The 27667-nt window shown below is 38.9% G+C and overlaps 1 long non-coding RNA gene and 1 other non-coding gene across 2 annotated transcripts in view; both read left to right on the forward strand.

The window, feature by feature from the left end:
* Nucleotides 1-19777: 19777 nt before the first annotated feature.
* On the forward strand, nt 19778-21589 carry LOC148779847 (uncharacterized). The gene is made up of 2 exons (XR_016044927.1): nt 19778-21038; nt 21361-21589. It is a non-coding gene; the product is annotated as an uncharacterized LOC148779847 (long non-coding RNA).
* Nucleotides 21590-22495: 906 nt separating this feature from the next.
* Nucleotides 22496-27667, forward strand: part of LOC18449079 (isoeugenol synthase 1) — a 32748-nt gene continuing 27576 nt past the window's right edge. The window contains exon 1 of the transcript XR_002283498.2: nt 22496-22733. This is a non-coding gene — a transcript (isoeugenol synthase 1). The remainder of the gene's footprint in view (nt 22734-27667) is intronic.

Raw genomic sequence — 27667 nt, forward strand, 5'->3', positions numbered from 1 at the left:
CTTGAGAGAGGCTCAAGAGTTTGATCAGGTGATGGCTCAATTGGCTTGGGATCGGTAGGGTCATACTGGCTCTTTGCCCCATCTTGAGGCTCACCATTGCCTAGATTCAAGCTTGGATCTTCATAGATAACCGGTTTCATCATGCCCCAAGCAATCCTTCTAATGTTCATCTCATGCCATGCTTTTCCATCATTATCTGCATCAAGGGGAATGAGAGAGGGAAAAGGCTCGCATCTTTGAGAGGGAATTCTTCAATCACTTTTTCTTCTTTGCCCCTGAGAAGGGCTGGCAATGTATTGGTCTCCCAGCCCCATTTCCGGGCTTAACGAAGATTTCCCTTCTTCATGGCCAGGTAGTACTGCCTTTGAGCAAAGGTGAACTGTTCTTCCAACCCATTGACGTGATTACCCTTGGAACCGGGTGCAGTGCTAGATTTATGCATGTGTGCATGGTGCAAAGATGTGCTCTGGGCAGGTCGGGGGATTAGCATGTGTACGCCCTCTGAAGAAGGACTTCGAGTGACCTGATGGTCAACCCGGGCTCGAATAGCATGTCCGACCTTAAGAGGCGCGGTCCCATGAGCATGTGTGTGTGATGGAATGGTCGTGTGACCATCCCTCATAGAGTGAGCAAGCATGTGCTGGGAGGGGGTACTAGGAGGTTCCCCCTCGTGTGCTCGAGTAGACGCAGCAACAAGGCTGCCCCAAGCGATGCAGTGCATATGTAAGGGGTGTGCAGGGCTGATCCGAAGAAGAGTTGAACCCTGAGGGTGTCCCGAGGTAACCTGAAGGTTGCCCCGAGGATGCGCAGGGCCAAGTCCAAGAAGACCCAAACCCTGACAGTATCCCGGGGTAACCTGAGGATTGCTCCAAGTGGTGCAGTATGAATGTGAAAGGGGTGCAGGGCTAGGTCCAAGGAGACTCGAACCCCGACCATGTATCGGGATAACTTGAGGGTTACCCCTAGTGATGGAGTGTGCATGCAAAAGAGGTGCAGGGCCAAGTCTAAGAGGACCGGAACCCTGACCATGTCCCAAGGTAACCTGAGGGTTGCCCCGAGGTGTAGCTAGAATGGATGGTACACTAGCTTTGGTGGACGTGTGTGAGGTGGTGGCTTTAGATCCACCTCCTCGTCGCGTCGAACCCCTTGTTACAGGGGTCCGAAGTGATTGAGAATGGGGGGGTAGCCTCACGGCGAACCGCAGGAGCATTGACAGATGAACTATCAGTCGCGGGAGAGGGAGGGGCAGCCTTCAGGTTGCTCCGAGCAGTGGGACCAGCACGTGAGTAGCCGGTAGCACGGTGCGTGCTGTGTGTGGTGCCATATGTGCCACCAATGCAAGGTGTGTTGGCAAAAGGTTCACCATTGCAAGGAGGTAGGGAGTGAGGGACTTGTTGGTCCATCCTCGCCTTTATCCAGGTGATGACCTAGGAGCACAACACAGGGTCAATGCTCAGGAGAAAGATCCGGTACGAGGTTCACGGGACCTATTCCCGATGAAGACTCATGAGTGTGGAGATTACGAAACCCTCGACTCGGATGAAGGGGTTAGTAACCCCAAAGACAGGTGTGTGTATAGTGAGCAGGAATAGAAAGAAAGGAAGGTCAAACAAGAGCGATCCAATGATGAGGTAGCGTGTCTCTAGTGGAGTCGCCAAGCTGGTTAGGTGCCTCGATCTCGCCTCCCCGGATCTAGGTGATCGGGTGACGCAGGTCTCAGATTCAGAAGAGTCAGAACCTTAAATCGCTCTCTCGGGAACCTTGTTCATAGAACAAGGGTAGGTGTCGAACTAGTGAGAGGAATTTAGGTCGTGAGGCGGAATTTACCTCACTTGGGTCTGTGACACACTCGGGCAGGCTCACGTGGGCGCCTTGTTAGATTACATTGGAAAGCCCCCCTGCCTTGCCATAAAAAGAAAAGAAATGAAAATGAGAGAAGAAGTTCGACCAAGGGACTCGACTGATCTGGTGACAAGACTAGCACGATGGTTGGTCTGATGTGGCAGCAAGACGGACACAATTACTCAAATACTGCTCGATGATGAGACTGTCCCAATGGCTAGTCTGGCATGATGGCAGTACAGATATGATGATTGACTCGGAGTGGTAGCAAGAAAGGCATGGTAACTCAGACCGGTGCGACGACAATACTACTAAAAACCAAGGTCAACATCAAACCAGTCTGACGCAAAGGCTAATCTGTCGTGGCAGCAAGACGGACATGGTAACTCAGACCGGCGCGACGGCAATACCGCTCGACGACAAGACGCGTACGAGCACAAGGCTGTGTCTGCCCTCTGGTCAAACAAGCTATTGAGAGAACGAGAGAGACGACATTGAAAATAAGAGTGATGGTGAAATAAGATGAGATGAAGATGACAATGATGAATAAAATAAAAATTTTAGAAAAAGTGGAATTAGAATAAATTAAAATTGAATGAAGTGACATGAGACAAATAAGATGAAGAGGGGTAAAATAGCATAAAAGGGATAAGAGAAAATAAAATAAAAGAGGTAAATGAAATAAAGGACAATAAATTAAAAAATTAAAATAAAGTAAACTAAAATAAAATGAAAGGGATGGAAGAGAATAAAATAAGATGATTAAAATTATATAAATGAATGGAGTAAGAGTAAGGTATGATAGGATAAAGTGAGTGAAATAAAATGAGTAAAACAAAATGGAATAGGGCAAAACAAAATAATATGAATGGGATATATAAAATAAAGTGGGGGAACATAAGATGGAGTGAAATAAAATCAAATAGCATGAAATAAGCTAAGGGTAAAATGAGAAATAAAGAAAAAAGGGAAAGGCCTGTTATTTGATTGTTTGGGTATTATGTGAATATAAGAGGATGATATTGGATAAGATAAAAAAAGAATTTAGTTTCTTAGATAGAGAGAGAGAGAATTTTTGTTGGGTTGGCTTGTTTGAACGAGAGGGTATAGAATTAACCAAAAGGTGAGATTGTTCAAGAGAGAGAAGGGGATTTGAAGTTGGATGCAATAAAGAAAGGTGGACGAAATCAACAAAAGCTTGAAACGAGAAGAAAGTGGCGGAAACAAAAATCAAGAAACGGCCGTCTTGTCTTATGGGTTTTTTTGGAGTGAGAAAGCGTGAAATGGCAAGGAGAAGAGAGCACAAGAGGATGGGGTGCGAAAGCAGCATGAGAGATACGGAGGGAGCGAAGGTGAAGGGGAGTGTCGCAGAGAGATAGAGATGGTTGCGGGGTGAGGATGGCGAACATGGGAAGCCTGGTTGTAGGCAGAGATTGAAGCTGAGTGCGGGGAAAGGTTAAGAGAAGGGCGGAGATAGGTGGAAGAGATAGGCGGAGGTGACGGAGTTGCTGGCCGCAGGAGAACGGAAGTGAAAAAGAGAGGAGCAGGCTGGTGGTGACGGACAGTTGGGAAGCAGCGAAAGGGATGGTGGCTGCAGCTGCAATTTCAGATGGCGAGCAAAATTGGGACCTGGTCGTACGTGGCAGTGAAGCAGCCGACAGGAAGGAGGTATGATGGACGGCAGGAAGGAGGTCGTGGAGTTAGGAGAATGGGAGGTACGAAATGGGGGATGGCCCGATAGCAGGTGATTGCTGAGGGTCAGAGAGCCGAAAGAGAGGAGTGGGAACTGAGCCGCAGCTAGTTTTAGAGAGAAAGAGGGCCGTGGCAGAGGTTGCTGGCGAGAGGTGTAGATAGTTGGGATAGTTGCAGCTGGTGGAGGCTGTGGGTGTGGAGTTCACACACGGCGGTGGGTGGAGGCTATGCACACACGGTGTCAGGTGGAAGTTTGCACACGCGATAGGGAACGATAAGTTGCACACAGCAACTAGGGAAGAGGAGTGCATACGGCGCGATGGGGTTAGTAAAAAGGAGCGCGCACGGCGGTGCAGTTAGGAAAGCGGCTCACGGCGATAAGTTCGAGGATCGCACGAGACCGCGATAAGAAGAGAGAATTGACCGAGACGGCGATAGGTAGAGGTTCGCGCGGCGATAGGTTATGTTCGTGCTGGCGGCAATGGGATTACATTCATGCGGCTTTAGGGGAAGAACGATTTAGGGCGTGGTGGTCTCACGGAAACATGGGGCGTGAGAGAGAGGGAGTCATCATCAGGGCGTACCAAGAAGGGTGAGTGCAAAAAAAAAAGAAGGAAAAGGCCCGAACGGGGGATCATTAGGAAAAGATGGAGGAGGTGGACTCGAAGGTCTACATGGAGGAAGTGGTCAAGGGTAAAATGAAAAAGAAAAGGGAAGGTTGATGGTTGTGAGAGACCATTGGGAGGAGAGAAGAGAGAGATTGTGGTCAAGCGGGCCCACAAGAGGAAAATAGAAAAAGGGAATGAGAAAAAGCAAAATGCAGATGGCCATGGGGCTCTGCTGTCTGTGAAAGGGGAGAGAGGAAGAAAAGAGAGAGAAGAGAGAGAAATAAAGAAAGAGAAGAAAGAAAAGAGATAAGCCCAGGGGTACCGACCCAAAAGTTTCACTCTCCTTCCTCTCTCTCCCAAGACGTGACCCAACAACAAGCAAGATGAAAATTTTATTAAGCAAGTGAAGGGTATGTGTACAATGAGAGTATGTAATATATATAGTATTATGCTCAAACATGGGTGGATTGATCAAAATTAAACCTAATTGCTGGAAATTAAGATTTAATCGAATTAAAAGAAATTAGAAAATATAGTATAAAATGACAGATTTGCCCCTTCTTAACAAGTTGTTGAATTACAAGACAGTCCTAGTGTTACCCTAGAACGTGTATGATATTTTATGGATGAACCGAGGTTGTTCTGATGCCCGTTTGATTGAAAGATGATTCTTTTCATGTAGGGCTCAGTATGACGATCAATTTGATACCAACTTCGAGCCATAGATCGTGTTTTTAGGACACGATCATGTGACTTGAAATTTGAATGAATCTTGAAACTTTGGATCGATTGTGTACTCGTTCCTTGATTTTTTTTTTGCGATTTCTTAACTGGATCACACGGAGCATGTCGTCACGACCTTGCGGCAACAAATACAGCTCGATTCCATGCCCAGACGAAGATTTTGCAACTTTGTAGTTTTGGCAAGAATTTGAAATTTTGAAAATGGAATTTGCAGTCATGTCGTTGGCTTTGTGTGCGAAATCCGATCGTTCATCATGTACAGGATTCGGACTAGTGATAACCCTAACCTTACGCACGCGATGGAACTAGTTCCACGTCGATCAGGTTTGCGAGCGCCGTGATTTGGCAGCTTGAGTGAGGCACGACGCTGCTGATTTTCCTGTACTTTATTTTCACCAGCAACTTCGCTCAGGCTTTTCTTCGCGCTCAAAGTCATCGCGGGCGTGCTACATATCGAAACGTTCGTCTTGACGAGACGAACATGCTGACAAATTTGAGTGTGATCCGACTTGAGACATGTGAGATATGAGCATTGAAAGTCACTGGTCGTGACTGCCCCTTTAATGGAGTTGAGTTGCAGGGTGGCCGCACGGGAATAACGTGCGGCTCTTCCTGTTTCGCTCTTTTGCCTATAACTTCTTCCTGGAATGTCCGTTCTAGTTGAAATTTGACCTCTAGGGTTTTCAACCTTGCCGGATTCAATGGTTGTGGTCCACAACAATTTGACACACCGAAAATATCGTTCCAATTATAAAAGTTCATTTCAGGTTACTAGAGGTCGATTCTACCGAAACTGTATCTTAATATGCACTGCTTTAGACATGTTAGAATGCGACGAAACTTGACAGAAGCCTTTTGAGAGTCCTTATGAAGATATTGGCCAGTTTTGAGGCTATTATGAAACTGTTGGAATTTCCACTGTTTGTTAGGTGTTATTGACTAGGGACCCATGATAATGAAAAATGTCTTCCAACAAGGTTTAAGAGGACCTGAGCCTGAACAGTGGTTCGGGGCAACCTAAGGGTTGCCTTGAAGTGCGGCTCGAGTGGGTGGACCACGAGCCCTGATACGTGTGTGGGAGATGGGGGCTTTAAGACCTTCTTCGTGTGTCGAGCCAGGAGCCCGATGTGGTAGAACATGGGGGGTGGCCTTACGACGACCCTCATAAGCATTAGCAGTTGGACTGCCCTGCCCAGGAAGGGAAGGGACTGCCTTTTGGCTGCCCCGAGCAGTAGGATCGGCAAGTGACTTGCGGGTAGCAGGGTGCATGCTCTGTGCGGTGGCTAACATGTCACCCTTGCAAGGTGCTTTCGTGGAGGGTCCACCAAGGCTAGGAAATGGGGAACGAGGGACTGTTGGGTCCCCCCTCGCACCAACCCAGCTCAAGACCTGGGAGCATGACACAGGGTCAACGCTCTGAAGAAAGGTCCGGAACAAGGTTCGCGGAACCTGTTCCTGACGTGAACTCACGAGTGCGAGGATTAGAAAGTCCCCGACGATGAAAGAGTTCCATAAACTCGAAGACATGTGTGTGTGAAATTAAACAGAAAACAGAAGAAAAACAAGCCAAACAAGAATGATCCGACTATGGAGTAGTGTGTCCCCAGTGGAGTCGCCAAGCTGGTTAAGTGCCTCGATCTAGCCCTCGAGTCGAGGTGATCTAGTGGCTTGGCTTCGAGTTTGATATGGACTCGGGACCTGAGACCGCTCTCTCGTGAACCGTGTTGAGTGGAGACGGGCAGGATTACCAATTCGTGAGAGGCGAGTTAAGGTGTGAAGTGGGACTTACCTTACCTAGGTCCGTGACGTACTTAGGCTAACTCACGTGGGCGCCCTCTTAGATCACGTTGGAATGCCCCCTAGATTTACGACCGGTTCGAAATCGCCTTCGTTGGCCTATTTTTTCTTCTCCTGCAATGACACACAAACATTGGAATACAAGACAAGTGGGTCTGAAGACCCCACCTTGTTATACGGTGAGCACACACATGCGTGTGTGCTCAAAGGAAAACAGAAAATAACATGATCAACCTCGTATCAATTTGACAGCCTTCCGGTGTCGCCTTGACAAAGGATTATCAATACATATTTTACAATACAGGGGTGAGAGAATAAAAGGGTTAGATAGAGAAAATTCATTAGAAGAAAGAGAAAGGGAAAGAAGAAGATAAAGAGAGGAAAAAAGAAGAGAAGAAAGAGGAAAGAAGGGAGAAGAATGAAAGAAAAAAGGGAGAGAGAGAAGAAAGAAAAGAGAAGAAAGAAGAGAGGAGAAAGAAGAAAGAAGAGAGAGAAAGAAGAAAGAAGAGAGAAGAAAGAGGAAAGATAAAGAGGAGAAAGGGGAAAGAGAAAGAGAGAAGAGAACACAAACTGTGGCTTGGCCGCCGTCTGTGAAGAGGGGAGAGAGAAAGAACACAGATGATGACTTGCCTGTTGTCTGTGAAGAAGTGAGAGAGAAAAAGAACACAGGCGGCGGCTTGACTGCCGTCTCTGAAGTGGGAAGAGAGAGACAAAACACAGAAGGCGGCTTGACTACCATCTGTGAAAGGAAAGAAAAGAAAGACAGAAAGAAAAAGAGAGAATACAAGGACAACAATGAAGCCCGCTAAAAATATTAGACCCACGTCACTGCCTCTTTGAGAGGAGAGAGACAGAGAGGTCACAGGAACCCCGACAAGGCCCGCCAAAATCTGTAGGCCCACATTGGCACCCCTGTGCAGAGGGAGAGACAGTGAGAGAACAGAGAAGAGAAAGAGAAGGAACAAAGACACAGATGGGGGCTTGCTGCCGTCTATGAATAAAGAGAGAGTGTTGATATAGGCGATGACTGGTGCTGTCTGTGTCAGAGAGAGAAAGAGAGAGAGGGAGAGACAGTTACACCGACTATGGCTTTCTACCATCTCTCATGAGAAAGAGACATAGGCGACTGTTGAGACAGTCGTCTATGTTAGAGAGAGAGAAGAGGGAGAACAGAGAGAAAGAGAGAAAAGAGACAAGATAGGAGAGAGAAAGAGAGAAGTGAGAGAAAGATAAAAGAGAGAGAAGTGAGAGAAAGATAGAAGAGAGAAAGAGAGAGAAGAGAGAAGGCAAGAGAGAGAAAGAAGAGGAGACATAAAATTGACATAAGCGGCGACTGATGCTGCCGTCTGCATGAGAGAAGAGGGAGAAGAGAGAGAAAGAGAGAAGAGAGAGAACGAGAGAAGAGAGAGTAAGAGACAAAGGAAGAGTGAGAAGGAGAAGCGATAGAAAGAGAAGAGAGAAAGAAGAGGAAAGAGAAAGTTACCTAGGGGTACCTGTCTAAATTTTCTCTCTCCTCTCTCCTCTCTCTCTCTCTCAAAACCATGACTCAACGCTCAAGCAAAAAGATATTTTTTACTCATCTCAAAAGGGGCCTTTACATTAAGATGGTGCGTTCTTTATATAGTAGTGGAGCCTAAACATAGGCGGATGACTAAAACTTGACCTAATTGATGAAAATTAGGCATTAAAAGAATTAAAGAAAATCTAAGAAAATGGGGCAAAATGACGATTTTGGCCTTACACCAACAATCCGAGTAATTTCAAATCAATCCCTGTCATGGCCGTTCAATCGTGTGAACTTTTTATGGCTAATTCGAGGCTTTTTCAGTCACCATCCGGTGGAAAGATTATTATTTTCTTGATGAGCTCAAGAAGATGATCATTTTGGTAATAATTTCGGGCCATAGATCTGAGTTTTGAACCATGATCATCACGTGGCAAAAATGTTCAAAAACTTGCAATCTTAATTTTAAGATTTAGCTCGTTTCTCAGTTTTTTTTGCTGATTTATTGATTGTAGCGTAACGAGAAAGTTACCACGATTGTTCTGCAAAAAGAACGGTTCAATTTGATGCTCGGATGACCACTTTCTAAATTTGGAAACTTTAGCTGGAGTTTGGGTTCCAGTGAATGGAATTGCAGCAACTTTGTACTTATCGTGTGTCGAATCCGACCGTCCATCACATGTGAGGTTTGACTCATATGAAGCCTCTGACATCGTGCTCGTAATGGGTCTGGTTTGAAGTCGATCCGACGTGTGAACGCTATAATGTGGGAGTTTGATGGGCGAGACACGTGGCTGGAATTTCCCTGCAACTTTTGGGTTTTTCCAGCGAACTTCTCTCTTCAATTTCTCTCGGCTCGGACCATGTCACCTTGCGTGCCTCATATCAAATCAACCGGGTTGATGAGACAAACATGCTCCCAAAATTTGGGCTCGATCTGACCCAGGATGAAGGAGATATGATCTTGTGAAGTTTTCCCCCGAATTGATAATGCACAGTTTCCATTAATGGAAATTGGTTGGCCGATGGTGCACCGTAACAGTGTACAGCCTACTCATTTTGGGTAATTTTGTCATTAATTGCTCTAGAAGCATCCAAACATGTTGAAAATTGTTACCCAAGGGTTTTCAACGATTCTGAATCGAATGGTGATAGTATAGAGACCATGTGATGGTATGATAATTGTGTTGTAGTTCAAAACCAATTTTCAATATAACAGAGGCAGAATTTTTCTAAACTGTTGTGACGTTTGCACTGCCTAAAACTCACTGGATTGTGACGAAACTTGGCAGGTGTTCTCAGGCCATTCTGAGGCTGTTGTACTTTTCACTTCAGATCAGTGCTTATTGTCCTTCGGCTTCCGTAGTCCACAAGCATTTTGGTACTTGCGGACCTAGGTCGCGAACTGCTCTCTCCTTATTCACACTGGGGGTACAAGTGATGGATAATGAACTCAAACAATGGCTCCATGTGTTTCGTTAGTCAAAAACGTATATGGACCCTTGGGCCTTCTTTCAACCCAGTGGTTCGGTGCATTGACATCCTGGTTTGGTCATGTCCCCAAATTAGCTTGGGGTAGGTTTTTTTATCTTTAAAGATGCCCTCTTGCATATATACTCATTTATTTGTTTTTATTATTCTTTTGATTTGATAATTTTTTTTGGACCAATCTAACCCAAGGACTTACTTGGGTTAGGTATATTGACGAGGTGGAATCTGTTATGAGTTCCTTCCCCATGCCCCGAAATACTCCTTGGGGCCTCATTTCACATATTTAGGGTTGATGACCCTTGAGTCGAGACTGTCCCTCCTTGAGGTAGACTAGAGTGGGGTTCTTGAAGTCTTTCTCTCTTATCCTTAGACTTATTCAAGGATTGAATGTTCGTATAAGTAGATTTGTTTTCTTTCTATATGCCCTTAGGGTGGTTCCACCAGGATTTGACTTCAAAACCCTTGACTTGAGGTTGTCCTAGATTTTAAGGCAACTACATGTGGGCCTCTTTTGGAAGCTTACTCTCCTACCCCTGAATTTCTTTAGGGGTTGATTATATCTCAGGGTTTGACCCGTATTTCCCTATCCCCAATTTTTTTTTAAGGATGGGGTTTTCTCCAGGCTCCTGTTTCTTTTTTTTTTTCTATCTTAGCCTATAGGCTTGGCTACTACTAGCAATTTATATGGGGCCCATTGTTCAACAGAGCTATTGCCTCCCAAATTATTCAGGAAGGTGATGGATATTGGTCTATGGGAGATCTACAGGATATAGTCATTCCCCTTAGACTTAGCCTTAGTTAGCGCCCTTGTCCAATGCTTTCGTCTAGGGACCGAAACTATCCCACTTCTCGATGGTGCGATAGGGACAACCTTAGAAGATGTTACTCGCATTCTAGGCATTAGAAGTGAGGGAGAGCCCCATTTTATTTGACCTTCTTGGGGATGAGGTGATGGCCCTACTAGGCCAGGTTCCCCTTCCGGAGCAGAGGCATGGAGACAGCAGTTTATCCAATAGCTAGTTCTTAAAGACCCTAGCTGGGATCCATATTGCCCACGATGGATCAACACTCGAGAGGCATACTCCGGGCTTGGGCTTGGAAGCTGCTGGTCCGGCCGGTATCGATTCCTCCCAAGAGAGTTCTTATAGTGGAAGAGGAAGCTAGTCCCGTTGAGGAGGGGATCGATGCTGAGGCCCTAGTGTCTGAGGATGAGGTTTCTTCTTTTGGGACTAAGTCTGTTGAGGAGTCAAATGGAGACGAGGAGATTGAGGTAGCGACCTCGCAGGTGTATGCCTCAAAAGGGTGGTCAAGAGCTCTAGTGTAGGCCGTAAGCGCCTACGCAGAGCTTGCATCATTGGTGGCATCGAAAGGAGGAGGCAGCCCAAAGTTGATTCTTCGATTAACAAGCAGTTGTAGAGGTTCTTGAGGAGGTTGTCCCCTTGACCATGATATCTGTTGATGATGGGGTGAGACTTGTGAGTAAGATTCATATAAGGCCTTTGTGCTCAGTGAACCTTCCCCAGTTGAGAAGGAGGCTACCGAGGAGAGGGATGCCCCTACTGAGGCTGCAAACCCTCCTATTGAGGAGGTGGGCATATTTGATCCCTCTTATGACTCTTCTGGGGGTGATGAGTTGACAGCAGGGAAAAAAAGACCTTAGCGGTTTCTTGGTGTATTTCTTTAGTGCCCTCCTTTTCCTTGATCCATCAAAGGGAAGCCCTCCAGTGCAGTATATCTTAGCAGTTAGAGACACATACTACCTCCATTGGGTGGCTTGGGCCTCGACTATCTTGGTGGTCCTTCTTCGAGGTATGCAGCAAGCTGTATTGGGAGGTGTTCATTACATTGGTAATTTCACAACCTTCCTTTAGGTATCTTTGAATCATACATTCTTGTTGGTTTCTTTGGAATCCATTTCCTGTAATATGGATTCTCGATTCTACTTTGGTTTTCCCAATACAAATTTGGGTGTGGGAACACATCGTCGTTACCAACCCCTTAGCCTCAGAGACTGCTAAGAATTTTCCTCACATCCACAATTGGGCGTAGGGTAGGCGTGCTCAAGTCCGAACTTATACAGTGTACAACTACACCTTGATTTCTGACTTCTTGGGAGACGAAGAGGTATGATATTGTCCCCTCTAATTTTTAATTTCTCCTTCTAGGGTTATTCCCTTAAATATTTTCGGGTCATTTTCTAGTGGCTTTTGTTGTAGAATGATTGGACCCCCCATTTGAAGGATGATGAGCATCCAGTGGTCTGGGATTCCCATGACATTTTTCTTACTACTGCGTCTCTCATTTGAATGGATGTCATGGAGGCATACAATCCGAGCAGCTTATTCAGGCACTTAAGCCTTCATTAAGCTGAGGATTCCTCTTAGGCGAGTGTTCTAGGCTGCTATGAAGAAGTACATTGCTCAGTGGGGTCGACGCCACAAGCTACAAGAGCTATGCCTAATGCGGTTCCTCCTGAGGCGATGGATGAGTATCATCCGGACTACTACAAGTTGGTGTAGTGAGTTGTCTTTCATTCCGCATGGTTTGATAAATTCGCATGTCAAATATCCGAGAGAGAGAGATGATGAGGGCAAAGTTAGCTCAGGCAGATGAGGCTTGCCAAAGTTCGCAGGAGGCTCGTCATAGTTTGCAATTGAGGTTGGACCATATGCAGGGACAATACGAGGAGGGGGCCCAGACCAGAGCTCACTTGTGAAGTGAGAGAGATGCCCTTCTGCAGATGGAGCGTACTTCCCCTTTTGTCAAGTGCTCCACCTTCGAGTGCCCCTTCTGCTATACAGACGGATCTAGAGGCCTTGCGTGACATTGAGAGTTTTTGAGCTCGGAGGTCACTCTATAAGAAAGAGTGACTATCCATCCAGCTGTTAATATACAACCACCTGCTAGCGTAACTATCCATCCAGTTGTTGATAGTGAATTTTGGATTTCTTTGTTCCAATTAGCATCACTATATCCTTCCAACACTTCAGGATAACCCCCATATTTTATTTCACAATTGATAATTCCTTTCAAGTATTTTAATACTCGAGATATAGCATCCCAATGTTATTTACTTGGGCAACTTATATATCTACTTAGTTTGCCCGCCGCATATGCAATGTCAGGCCTCGTGCTAGTCATTGCATACATTAAACAATCAATTACCTTAACATATTCAATTTGAGATGTACATCTCTCATTATTTTTCTTTAACTCAATATGATGAGCTATAACGATAGAGACTGGCTTACTATCATTATGTTCAAACTTTTTGAGCATTTTCTCAATGTAGTAAGATTGAGTTAAAATTAATTTATTCTCCTTTCTCATTATTTTGATACCAAGTATCACCTCAGCTTCTCTTAAGTCCTTTATATTAAGTTAGAAGCAAGGAATCCTTTAGTTTCCTCCAAAATTTCAAGATTAGTGTCAAAGATAAACGTGTCATCTACATATAGACAAATTATGATACGTAAAGAATTTATTTCTTACTATATACACATTTATTAGCCTCATTTATCATAAAGCCATTTGACACCAAAACATTATCAAAATTGTTAGGCTATTGTTTAGGTGCTTGTTTATGTCTATAAAGAGATTTAACTAATTTACAAACTTTGTTCTCATGTCCTGACATTACAAACCCTTCGGGTCATTCCATATCGATTTCTTCATCTAAGTTACCGTTTCAGAAAGCGGTTCTTACGTCCACGGTTGATAGAGGCTATTGCTAAGAGCAATCTAATAGTAGTAATTCTTGCCACATGTGCATATGTTTCAAAATAGTAATCTTACTTTTTGTTTGAAACCTTTAGCAACCAATCTTGCTTTATATTTATTAATAAAGCCATCAAAAACTTTTTCTTTTAAATATCCATTTACAACCTATGGATTTAGAACTAGGAGGAAGATCTACTAATTTTCAAGTTTTATTCACCATTATGGAATCTATTTCACTATTTATAGCTTCTCTAAAAAAAATTGCATCTTGAGATGCCAATGCTTTACTTAGTCATGTAGGATCTTCCTTTTGCATTTGAGACTATACGTAATGAATTTAATATCTAAATATAAAAATTAGGTCCAAAGTTGTAAAATTGACCACTTCTAATTCTTTTACTTCTACTTGGTTCTATTTTCTCATCATCATTATTTTCTACATGTTCTTCATCAATATTTTGATCAGTTTCATGATTATTTTCATTTGGCATGTTACTTGGTTCATTTAATTCACTTTTACAAGTAATATTTTGAATAAATTCAACATCTCTAGATTCCATTATTGTGTTAAATTTTAGATCAAGAAATCTATATACTTTACTATTTTGAGAATATCGCCACAAACACACTTTTAGTGGTTCTAAGACCTAATTTATTTCTTTTAGGATCTGGAAATCTAACATATGTATGACAACCCTATACGTCAAAACAAATAAAAAAAGGATTTCTATTAAGCCAAAGTTAATAAAGGGTCTTATCACTTTTTTTATATAGAATTCTATTCAAAATAAAACATGTTAACAATAATGCACCATCCTATATATTTAATTGCAAAGAGGAAGAAATAAACATATAATTCACCATTTCTACTAATGTTTTATTTTTCCTTTCTGTTAGTCCATTTTGTTGAGGGGTATAAAGAGCAATCACTTGATGAATAATTCCATTATTTTCACAAAACTCATTTAAATCATTTGACAAATATTCTTCACCCCTATCACTTCTTATAATTTTAATTTTCTTATTAAGTTGATTTTCCACTTTTGCTTTGAAAAATTTTCAAAAGCCTCATCTTTATGTCTAAGCAAATAAACATAAGCATATCTTGAAAAATCATCAATTAATGTAATGAAATACTTTTTACCACATCCAGTTAGAACATTAGTTAAATCACATATATCACTATGTATAAGCCCTAACAATTTAATATTTCTTTCTATTGAAAGAAATGGTTTTCCAGTAATTTTAGGTTGTACACATAGTTCACATTTTTCTGCAGATAAATTATCACAATTAGATACCATTCTAATTTAACCAAAGATTTAACAGATATATAATTAACATGTTCTAATCTACCATTTCATATTACAAGAATTCATAATATAAGAATAAAACTTGTTTATTTCATTAAAAAAATCATACTTGAACATCTCATCATAAGAGTAACCCTTGAAACAAATACATTATTTTTTGTTAAAATGAATTTGTCAGACCGAATGACAATTGTAAAGCCCTTCTTATTCAAGATGCATCCCGAAATAAGGTTTATTCTAATGTCCAATACATAATACACATTTTCCAAGGTAAAAACCTTGCCTGAACAAATTTTTTGTTTCACGGTAACCTTTCCAAGTATTTTAGCCATAGCTTCGGTTCCAAGTTGAACCGAATTACCATCATCCACTAGTTCAAAGGTCTTAAATATGTCTCAATTATTAGACACATGAATGGTAACATTGACATCGACCATCATCCATTATTTTTATCGATCATGTTTACTTCAGTGACCATTACTACCAATTGCGCATTAGTGGTCAAGTTCACTTGATCTATAAGCCTTTTAAGCCCTTTCTAGTGTCCACATTTTTTTGAATAGTGCCTCGGATTTCTACGTACATAACACGAGGCTTTCTTTTTATTTTTGTTGGCATTAGACGTTTGGCCCTTATAATTTTCGTTATGGACCTTAAGAAAGAAAGGCTTCTTATTGTATTGAGCACTTGATTTTTAGTCAACAAGGTCTGCCTTATTATGAAAATTGATTGATTCATCTTTCTTTTCCCTTAGTCTATTATGTTCTTCAATTCGAAAAGATCTTTGAAGTTGAACTAAATCAAGTTCGATTTTCTTATGTTTAATTTTCTTTTGATATTCTTTCCGTGATGGGGTAGCTTGCGAATTATAGTGCGTACTGGAAAAATTCATCTAATTGAATTCCACAATCATTAAATTAATTGACAACAATCTACAAAACACATACTTGATAAAGAATTGTCTTGTTTTAATGAATTTAAAGTCTAGAAAATTAGAGATAAGAAATATTTTGTTACTAGACTCTTATGTGAGGCATTTCGTTTCCAGAAGCTTCCAAAGCTCTCTCGCGTGGCAATCGATTGAGACATGTCATAGATAGGGTCTACCAAAGCGTTGACGATGTGACCTTTACAAATATAGTCATCCTCCATCCATCTTTTGTATGCTTGTGTTTGCTCCTCGGTGGAGTCATCTGATGGTGGCGGTTGTGCAGACATAGATTTGGTGACTTTGTAAGCCACCTTGATTGTAGTAAGCAAGAAGAGGATCTTTTGTTGCAAGCAAGAAGAGGATCTTTTGTTGCCTTCTCTTGAAGTTTAGCACGTTGAAGTGCTCGAGCCTTGTAAAATTGTCGTTCATGACATTCAAGGAAATCATGACAGTCTCATTTCTTTCACCAAAAAATATCGTCTGGATTTGTTGGATAATTGGTTGGGTGAAAGGTGGAAAAAGATGGTACAATTTTGAAAAATTAAAAGCCCAAACTCTTTGTATTTTCAGACACGCAAGAGCGCTATCTCAAGATGATATTTGCCCTCTTTCGATACTAAATTGGATGTGTAAAAGAATGGCAATTTGTCCTTGGGATACAGGAAAATAGAGAGGTCTCTTGGATGCTCCTAAGCTGTATACGCTCAAGCTTGGAACCCACACACTAGACACCAGAGTTTAAATAGTTTAGAGAAAGAAAGAGAGAAAATCAAGTATAGGGAGAGAGCTTATCCCACTAGTTTTGCTCCTTGGAATTACAAAGAATGATTTTTTGAGAGAGATGAAAAATGGCTGAAAAACTCAGTTTCGTATGGGAAAATGTCCTCATCAAATAGAGCCACAAAAGGCTGCACATTTACTGTAATGATGGTTACATGCACCACCAAGTACTACAAGGTACATGCACCTCCTTAACTTACTTGATAGCTCCTGTGACAGCCTCCTTTTGCTTCCATTGTACCAATAGCTAGATAATCGTTGAATGATCTACTCGAGCTGGGCTCACAAAAATATAACGAGCCTCGAGCCCAACCCGCACATGTGCTCGGGCTCCTTTCACACTGATGTGAAGTGCAAAGTACACCATCATGCGCCCTCACACGTGCACACTCACACGAAGTGCACATTTTACTCTTCATGTGCTCCAAACACGCAATATCATTCTCTCATTTGTACTAAGAGTATAATGTAAGGGAATGCATACCATTAAATACAACGCAATTAAATCTCTCCTTTTCAATATGGGACTAAAACCCACAACTTTCTCGCTCTACAAAAACAGTTTAAGAAAGAATCACAAAACCATAGTATTGTTTTGAAATACATACAAGTATTTTTCAAAAAAAAAATACTAACGTACTCAACTATGTGTATGTGTGTGGGTGTCTGTGTTCTTTTTTTTAAAACAATTACTATGAATTTCGGCATTTGGATATTTGGAAATACATTTTCATAAATGTATTTAAGTAGAAATGAAACATTTATGGCATTTGGGTCGAAATTTTGAAACTGAAATGTATTTTTGTCTTTAATTGCTTTCTTCATTTCAAGCCAAAAATAAAGAAATTTGCATCATTGTCTTTATCATCTAAAATTAATTTCCAGCTAGATTTTCCCGTTATAGAGGCATCCACTTTATAAAATATAATTAATTCCACAAAAACACTGCCACGAATTAAAGACAGAAACTATCTTAAAATTTTAGAGAGAGACATGATTTCTAATTTTAGAGAAGGAAACTATCGAAATTTTAAAGAGAGAGATTATCTAAAAAATTTCATAGAGAGTAACTATTACAAATTTTAAGTTTTAAAAGAAAATATCTTAAAATTTTAGAGAGAAATTATATCCGATTTTAGATAGAGAAGTATCTAAAAATGTTTTAGAGAAAGAAACTATCTCAAAATTTTTAGAGAGAAAGACTATCAAATTTAAGTTTTAAGGACAGAAAGTACTTGAAATTTTTCTCAAATTTGAAGTTTTATAAAGAGAGAAACTATCTCAAATTTTTTAGAGAGAGAAATTATCTCAAAAATTTTAGAAAAAGAAACTATCTTGAATTTTATGTTTTAGAGAGAGAAACTATATCAAATTTTTGAGAAAGAAACTATCTCAAATTTATCTACTTTTAGATGGAGAATCTCAAATTTATCAAATTTTAGAGGGATAAACTATCTCAAATTTTAAGTTTTAGAACGAGCATGTACTTGAAAATTTTTAGAGAGAGAAAATATCTCAAATATTTTAGAGAGAGAAACTATCTCTAATTTTTAAGTTTTACATAGAGCAAGTACTTCAAAAACATTTAGTGAGAGAAAATACCTCAAAATTTTTAGAGAGAGAAACTATATAAAATTTTTTAAAGAGAGAAACTATCTCAATTTTAAGTTTCAAAGAGAGAAAGTATTCAAAAAGATTTAGAGAGAGAAACTATCTTTAATTTTTAGAGAGAGAAACTATATCAAATTTTTTGTTTAAAAAGAGATTATCTTAAATTTCTTAGAGAGAGAAACTATATCAAAATTTTTAGAGAGAGAAGCTATCTCATATTTAAGTTTTAGAAAGAAAAGTATCTTAAAATGTCAAAGAGATAAAGTATATCAAATTTGAGGGAGAGAGTACCCAAAACTTTTAGAGAGAGAAACTATTTTGAATTTTAAGTTTTAGGGAGAAAAAGTACTCAATCATTTTTAGTGAGAAACTATATAAAAATTTTAGAGATAGAAACTACTTGAAATCTTTTAGAGAGAAATTATCACAACTATTTTGAGAGAAACTCTGTCAAATTAAAAAGAAAAAAAGAAAAAAAAAGACATTATATTCAATAATACACTAAAAATATTTAATTAAAAAAATTTTAAAAAGAAGGGAAAATTATGTATATATCCGTTGTAGTTTCCGTTATTACTTAAATACCAAATAGTTTCCATTACTATTGGAATGTCCGTTTTTTTCACTTCATAATAAATTTTTTTAAAAAAGATTTTTTTACCCTTTTTTGGCTTTTGAACAACTGAAAATAGGCAGAAGCTTGGAATTTACATTCTTATTTTTGGTTGTTGAACAACCGAAAATGTCTTGTTTTTGGTTGTTCCGGTTGTTGAACAACCGAAAATAAGATTGCGCATTCCAAAATCTTGTTGGAATATGCAGTCCTATTTTCGATTGTTCAACATTTGAAAATATCTTGATTTCGGTTGTTCAACAACCAAAAATAAGATATTTTTTATTGTTCAACATCCGAAAATGTCATACTTTCAGTTGTTGAACAACAAAATATTATATTTTTGGTTGTTCACAACTGAAAATGTTATATTTTCAGTTGTTGAACAACAAAAAATAGGACTGCGTATTCCAGTAAACAAGTCCCACTATTTTCGGTTTTTCAATAATCGAAATTAGCTTATTTTCGGTTTTTGAACAACCGAAAATCTAGCCATTTCAATTGTTCAAAAACCGAAAGAAAGTAAAAAAAATATTTTTTTTAAAAATTTTTATTATAAAATGAAAAAAACGGACATTCCAATAATAACATAAACTATTTAATATTTTGGTAATAACGAAAGCTATAACAGATATATACGTGTTCCACCAACATGAAAATGTTTTCCATCCATATAGCATGCAAGTAGCCGAAACCTATTTCCTGAGAAATACTTTTCTCGAAATATATTTCAATAGAAATCGATTTTTCCATGGATCCTAAGGGCCCTTTCATTCACCCAAGAATTATTACAAATGATGTTAAAAAAAAAAAGGATATAACCAGAGATTATACGGCCACCTAACGCCCACCTCACATGGCCAATGCCTTTCACATAACCCACGGATGTGCAAATTGCGTGATTTTAAACCCATACATAACTACCACTAGTAAGCATACTTGTCCACCAACTTGGCCTGTCAGCAATGCCTCTTGAACACGGGTCATAGTAAGCATACTTGTCCACCAATTTGGCCTGTCAGCAATGCCTCTTGAACACGGGTCATATTTCCATGTCCATAATGTCCATGCATTATGTTAGTTTTGCTGATCATAACTCGACTATATAAGGCATTTGTCTTATTGGTCATAGTGTTCCTCCCACACTGAGTGGTCCTGTAAACTCTTGTGCTGGTAACGGGCCGGGCTAGCACGGGCCTAAACCAGAACTGAAACCTTTGAGCTCCTGAACATGGAGGCCAAGTTCTACCATGCTGCCATTTTGAATTATAACGGTGAAATATATCAACGAGTACTAGATTTAAACTTGCAACTCTTGCTTAAGAGGTCCGCACTAGTGTTCACAAACTCGGCCTGTCCGACTCGGAACTGGGCACTAGCTGATATGGTTTTGGCCATTTTTCGTTGTCTAACCGGGTACTTCAAAATTTTTTTTGTAAAAAACTTATGAAATGCCAAAAAATAAAGGAGTCGTTTGTAATGTGTTTTTTAATGGTTTTTTATCATTTTGGCAAAGATTGGAAAGTGTTTTGGTCATGAATACCAATTTTTTTACATTTTTGTATCTTATTTGAAAATTTTTGAAAATAATTTTTTAAAATCCATTTGGATATCCTTTATTTATTCATACTTTAAGTATACCTTTCAGTTTTTTTAGGATATTTTTATATATTTTTTAATACTGTTGAGATTGGCTGGGACCTTGTCGATTTATCGATTACTCGAATTCGGCCCTTGGGCTGTTTTTTAGGCCGGTTCGATTTTTCAAACACCGGGTCGCAAATTCCACCACAACACTATTATAATTTATTTGCAAAACCATAAGATATTATATGATAGAATTATTTGACTTACAATAGTTTTTGTACGAACCTTGTCCAAAGTATTGATACTTGAAAAAATTACACAAGAACCCCAAAACTACACTTTCTATGCAATTTACCCCCAACCTATCTTTTTCTCTCATTTTTTTCTCCGAAACAAACTTTCTATGTAAGTACCCCCCAATGGAAAAAGTTCATTTTTTTTAGACGGAAATGCTCTTCTCGTACACAAAAATCATTTTTTCCAGATCTGACGTTGACTTGTGGACCCCAATAGCCGGACCGCCCTAAGACAATTACAGGACGAAAACTATGTACTACCGGATCGCCCGCTACATAGTTCTGGAGTCCTGGAATCTAATAACATCTACTGCCAGACCGCCCTTTACAACTGCGGGACCGCATTTTACATGGTGTCGAAGACCTACTGCCAGACCGCACTTTAAACAGTGTCGGAGCTCTACTGTCGGACCACACTTTACATAGTGCCGGAGCCCTACTGCCAAACCACAGTTACACAGCGCCGGAGACCCTATTTTGGTGGGATAGAGGAGAGAAGCGTGGGTAAGGTAAAAGTAAGGGACGGTAGTTTAGGTATTTTTTTTATTTTTTATTTTGGTTGGGGGCATTTGCATAGAAAGTGTGTTTTAGGAAAAAAAAAGTGAAAGAAAAAGTTAGGTTGGGGTAAGTTTCATAGAATGTGTAATCTTAAGTTTTTTTTGTAATTTTCCCTTAACATTTTATATGAGTGGGTTACGCATGCCTATTTATAATTGTTCTTATAGTCAATGGATGCAAAGTTGAGGCTACTACTTTTCTCTTAGCCCTTGATTCAAATGAAGTTATGTAGAATTAAAAAACTTATTTAATTTTTTATTTTGATTTTCATAGGTTCGAGTTGATCGCTATATTTGGAGCGAGCAAATCCAGGCTGAAAGAAGAAGAATTTGTGAGAAAATGTGGTTGTAAGAAATTATGGTGGTTTTTCTATTTTTTTTATTTCCTTTTTTTGGTCAATCTCTATTTTTTTTAGTGGATTTTGTTTGGAGATTATAAAGTTCCATTATTGTTAACCTTCTCTTTTAGGAATAATAAGATGAATGGAAAAGTTTGCCTTTTAGGATTAAGGTTGGTAGGAAGTAATCTTTTTAAAGAAGGAAAGTACATGAAATTTCTTAGTAGAAAAATATTTTAGAAAGGAAAAGGTTTAGAAATACTTTTGGAAAGAAGTATTAAACAAATTAATGTCTATTGTATTGGGTTGTATTTGATGAATGAAAGAAAGTAGTTTAACGCGTAGAGAGGGATTGAAACTTCGCCTCTCCGTGTGATTCTCTTTTGTTTAGGAATGATAAAATGACTAGAAATGATTGCCTTTTAAGATTAAGGTGGGTAGGAAGTTACTTTTTTAGAGAAAGAAAGTGTATGTCATTTTTTGGTAAGCAAGTCTTTTAGGAAGGGAAAGGTTTAGAAAGTTTTTTGGAATATACCGTTAACGGGATGAACATTAAGATTAAGGTGGGTAGGAAGTTACCTTTTTAGAGAAAGTGTATGTCATTTTTTAATAAAGAAATCCTTTAAGAAGGGAAAGATTTAGAAAGTCCTTTGGAGCGTAGCATTAAAGGGGTGGAGGTACATTGTGTTGGATGTGAAGTTGTCCTTTTACTAAAGGAAAGCGTATGTCACACCTTTCAGAAGGAAAAGATTTAGAAAGTTTTTTCGAAGGTAGTATTAATGGGATGGACGTATATTGTATTGGGTAGTATATGATGAATGAAAAAGTAGTTTAACGTACAAAGAACTACAGAAATTTCTTCTCTTTCTGTGTTTCTCTTCCGTGGTGGAGATTTCAAGTCCCCTCATTATACTTTTTCAGTTGCGTCAGTCCCTTTCATTATCTAAGGAGCCTCACTGACGTTTGCTAGACCTGTGGACGATATTACTGTTCCCTGAGGATGCATCCTCTCCCACTCAATTATTCGCGCACCTATAAATCCCATGAGCTCTCTGCCTTCCATACACTCCTGTCATATCATTTTCTGGGGGTGGGAGAGAGGAGGAGAAAGAAGTGCACAATGAGTTGGAAGAGCATGATATTGATAATTGGTGGACCTGGTTATCTTGGTAAATTCATGGTAAAGGCGAGTATTTCATGGGGTCATCCAACCTATGTCTACAGTCGACCTTCTACTAAGGCCTCCGATTCTTCTTCCAAGATTCAAGTCATCCACGATTTTGAATCCATGGGAGTTCATATTATCCAGGTTTAATGTTGTCTCTGTATATCTCTCTATTTACACTTGTAAATTTGAATAGAAAGTCAAATTTATGGGTTCTAAGAAAATTAATAATTGAGTGATTTACATATTGACAATAAATTATTTTCTAAAATACCGTATGTTCTATTTATTGGTGGAAATATAAATCATTTGAAATTTTAAAAGTGTGTTCATAAAAAATTGTTGAATCTTCAAAAAATATCAAAAAATATTTTACATGAAATAAATTGAACAAAATACCCCCGAAACATTTTGGGGGTAATTTGATTATTTTTTTTTTCACGAATAAATTTTTTTATATTTTTATTAGGTATGCCTTGATGAGAAGAACACACGTCAAAATTTCAAGTGATTTGGATTTGTAGATAAAAAGTTAAAATTCAAACACGAAATGAGGTCATGACCATCAGATTGACCCAAATTTAATCTGGGCCATTGGCCTCATACGTTCATATGAGCTAGTGGGCTAATCCCAACTTTTTCCACTGTATCTATATATATATATATAGGAAAAAGCTCTTGTCAGCCCATGAGCTCATGGAACAGTGTAAGCCCAACGATCCAAATTGACTTTGGATCGATCCAATGATCACAATTTTATTTTGTAATTGATTTTTGTTTTTTTGACAAATCCAAATTACTTAATATTTGGAGCGTCTCTTCTTCAAGAATAGTCAAATCTAATAAAAATATTAAAACCATAATTCGCATAAATTAAATTGACCAAAATATCTTTGAAACATTTCGGGGGTATTTTGGTCAATTTATTTTATGAGAATTAATTTTTTTTAATGTTTTTATTTGGTGTGCCTTGATGAGAAGCATTTATGAACCAAATTTCATGCTATTTGGATTTATTTAAAAAATATTAAAATTATATTACCGATATAAAATCCTGACTATCAAATTGGTCTAGATTCAATCTGAGCCGTTGGGCTTACACTGTTTTATGAGCCCATGGGCTCCGAACATATTATATATATATATATATATGGAAATGACCTTGTGAGACCCTCCCATACCCATGTGATAATTTTTCTAGAGATCTGTGCCAAATTTAATGATGATCCTTTGGGGTCCTATACATATGGGTATGGGAGGGTCTCATAAGATCATTATATATGTATATGTATATGAAAAAACCTGAAAAACTCCTATCAGAGAAATGTTATAATGTTTTGCCTCCGTCACGGACTTGCTATGTCCGTAGCGGTTTATTGAACGGAGCTACAATGGATAGCACTGTCCGTTGTGGTTCTGCATAAATTTTTAGACCTCCACGAGCCTAGTATCTCTATATATGGAAAAACCTAAAAAACTCTTACAGGCAAAATGCTACAGTGTTTCACCTCCGTAATAGACTTGCTATGTCCATGGCGGTTTATTGAATGGACTCACAATGAATGGTGCCATCTTTTGCGGTTTCGCGTAAATTTTTGGACCGTCACGCACCTAGTATGTTCGTGACGGTACCCTCCACGGACATGCTAGGTCCGTGGCGGTCAAAAACACATGCGTCTGATTTTTTCGGATGGCGATTGGCCTATGGGCGCAATCACTATAGCACTTTGGATGTAGACGTTGCATAGATGCTTCCTATATATATAGGGTGCTGTTTGTATAGAGCTGAGGCTCTAAACAATCAAATTAGAGCCCACCTTCAAATAGTGTAAAAAAATATGGATTCAATACTGGAAAGTTGTGATAGCCCTAAGTTATATTTTCATCATCAGTTATAAAATTTAAAGCTTAAAATATAGTGTAGATCCAGTAGATCTATGAAACCTTGAAAATATTGAAAATTCAAGGTCCAAAAATGAGTTACAAGATGCACTATTTCCCAAACTTGAAATCCATTTTTTTTCACATGTCCATACATCTTGATGATGAGATAATGAATTTGTTGATACTTGGGTATCAAAACAAACTTCTTCTGGTGGAAGTTTTGAGGTAGGCTCTAATTTGATTGCTCAGAGCCTAGGCTCTATATAAACTTTTACCATAATATATATATGTCTAGAAAGGATATATCTTTCTTATATTTGGTTGGGGAAAAAAATAGGTTTAAAGGAGATCAAGTTAGTTTAGGGGGTTAAAAGATATAAAACTTAGTATTTTTAAGACTCAAGATATGTTTTGAAATATTGGGTATATTGAGATAGAAAACTTAAAAATGGGAGATATGAAGATTTTTTTTTTTTTTTAATTTGCCTTCTAATTTGATAGTACGTGTGACCCGTATACAAATACAAAAAAGCCTTCTTTTTGAAGTCTTTCAGCTTTTTTTTTTCTAAGCGCTTTGGCAAAACTAGCCCCTGAGGGCACTGTGTGGTCGTTGTCAGAGTTGGGGCATACATATGCATGCTGAGCACACGCAAAATGGGCTTTGCCAGGGATCCATCTTAGACTACCTGGTCTATCATGGTAGTCCACACGGTGCATTGGAGGTGAACTTGCTAGTCGTCCAGCACCGTAAGCGTTCCAAAGCTAAATGTGATATTACTGCAAGTAGGTGGTCCCATGCGACTACTACCCATAGGTGATCTTTCTTATACATAGTGCCCAGGTGGTCTGGGTAAAGCAAAGCTATACTGTAGTCTCGGGGAACACTTTCAGGAGGTGGTCGCACCACACCATATGGCATAGTCGTTTAGTGCATTTAAAAAAGAAAAATTGTTTCATGTGCACTACAGAAGGTGTAAAGCATCCATACAAGTAAGTGTTCCATTTAAATACAATGGAAATTGGTAAAAATATTTTATTACTAGATTTATTATTTTTAGTTTTTAAAATTGTTTTAGTTTTTCATATTCAGGATCTCCTTTTAGAGATTACATGTCTCTAAAAATTAAGTCTTTAAATCTACCTCTAAAATAGATTTATTAAGGGGCTCGAATTTCTATATATGTGGGCATGGCCGCATAAAAACCGCATCCTTTAAAAAATTGCAAAAAATAAAAAAAAGTATATCGCCACATGTGTTCACATTTGCCCTGACCTGTGTAGATCATATGTGTGATTTGACATGTGTAAGTTCACCAGACCTGTGGCATAACCTGCATGTGAGAACCATACATGGCTTTTTGCATGTGGGCCATATCCGCATAGGTGCCCATGTGTGGCCATGCAACGTACCATGCAATTGTAGCCTAATGTCATCTGTGTGGCCTTGGGAGTGTCTTGTAGCCACACAAAACTCTGTGCAGCCCTAACCTTACTGGAATTTGTGATTTCAAAGAAGCAAATTAGACCTAAAACATCTTGAAGGCATAGCTTTACATACGGATGTTGTTAGGATTTAAGAACTTCCAAATGATTAGAATCTTAAGTTGGAATGTTAAAGGTCTTGTAGCAAGAAAAATAAATCAGGGCTTTTTCCAATGGTTAAGAAAGATTGCCTTGATTTGATTTTTTTTCAAGAAACTAAGATCTCTAATCCTAGTTTGATGGAAGTTAAATCTATTTGGGGTTTTAGGCCTATTATGTTTTATTGTAAGGATGCTATGGGTTAATCAGGGGGTTCATGAGCAATTTGGGTTCCCTCTGTGTTTTGTTGTGAATGATCTTTTGCTACTTCCTGGTCTCTATCTTGCGTCTTCTTGTTTATTCCTACTGATGTTTGTTTTTTGATCTCTAACTTTTATGGTCAAAACTCTACTAGTTTCAGATCTGATATGTGGCATGAACTTGGCTATGTATGGAATCTGTTTAAATTACCTTGCGTAATTGGTGGGGACTTTCAAAATTATCAGATGGCCTAATGAATCGAGTATTAATCACCATTTTACTTCTTGTATGAAAGGTTTTTCGGATTTTATTTCAAATTTTGCTATGTTTCATTTACTTGCAAATGGTGCTAGATTTAATTGGTCAATGGGTGTGTTGCCAATCCTATTATGACTAGATTAGATAGATTCCTTATATGTTTAGTGTGGGCTGAGTTATTTCGAATGGGATCTGTTACAGCATTACCTAAATGCTCTTATGATCATGTTTCTTTACTTTGGGAAAGTGAATGTAAAAGAACAGGTGGGGCGTATTTTAAATTTGAGATGGCATGGATGAAAGACAAATCAATGAATGGCCTAATTTCTGAAGTTTGGAAGAGAAATGATGTTCAGGGATGGTCTGGTTTTTGTTGCAACCAAAAAGATTCAGGGAATAAAAAAGAAGTTGGTGGATTAGAGTTAAAGAAATGTTACTAACTAAAAAGAGAATATTGAGGAGATCATGTCCAAAATTAGGGATAATGGGAATCAGAAACTATTGAGTTGGATGACATTGCTTTTAGAAATGAGTTAAATAGACAGCTGTGTGATGTTTTGAAAGTAGAAGAAATTTACTGGAGACAAGGATCAAGAGTTAGGTGGTTGAAAGAAGGTGACATGAATACATGTTTTTTCCATTCAACTGCAAATGAAAGGAAACATGTTAATAATTTACAAGATCTTAAAATAGAAGGGATAACCAAAGGCGATGAAAACGGTTTGGAAAAGGCTATTATTGAGCATTTCAATGGGGCCTTTACTACTAGGTATACACCTATTACAAACCTTTGTAATGTGTTTATGAAAGTGCTGGATGATAAAGGTAAGTGGATTGAGAGACCCTTTTCTGAAATTGAAATTAAAGAAGTTGTTTTTAGTTTGGCAGGGAAAAGGGCACCGGGCCCAGATGAATTTTTAGTGGGTTTCTTTCAGCACTATTGGGATTTGATGAAGGATGAGGTTATAGAGATGATTGTGGAATTCTATCATAATGGTTTTGTCAATATTAGTCTAAATTCAACGTTTATTGCCTTGATCCCAAAGAAAGGTATGATTGAAAAGCTACAGGATATTAGACCTATTACTTTATTGACTAGCCTATATAAGATTTTAGCAAAATGTCTAGCTAAAAGACAAAAATTAATACTCCCT

This window comes from Amborella trichopoda, chromosome 11 (genome assembly GCF_054954075.1).
Source record: "Amborella trichopoda isolate Santa Cruz 75 chromosome 11, AtrichopodaSantaCruz75HAP2 v2.0, whole genome shotgun sequence".
Taxonomy (NCBI): Eukaryota; Viridiplantae; Streptophyta; class Magnoliopsida; order Amborellales; family Amborellaceae; genus Amborella; species Amborella trichopoda.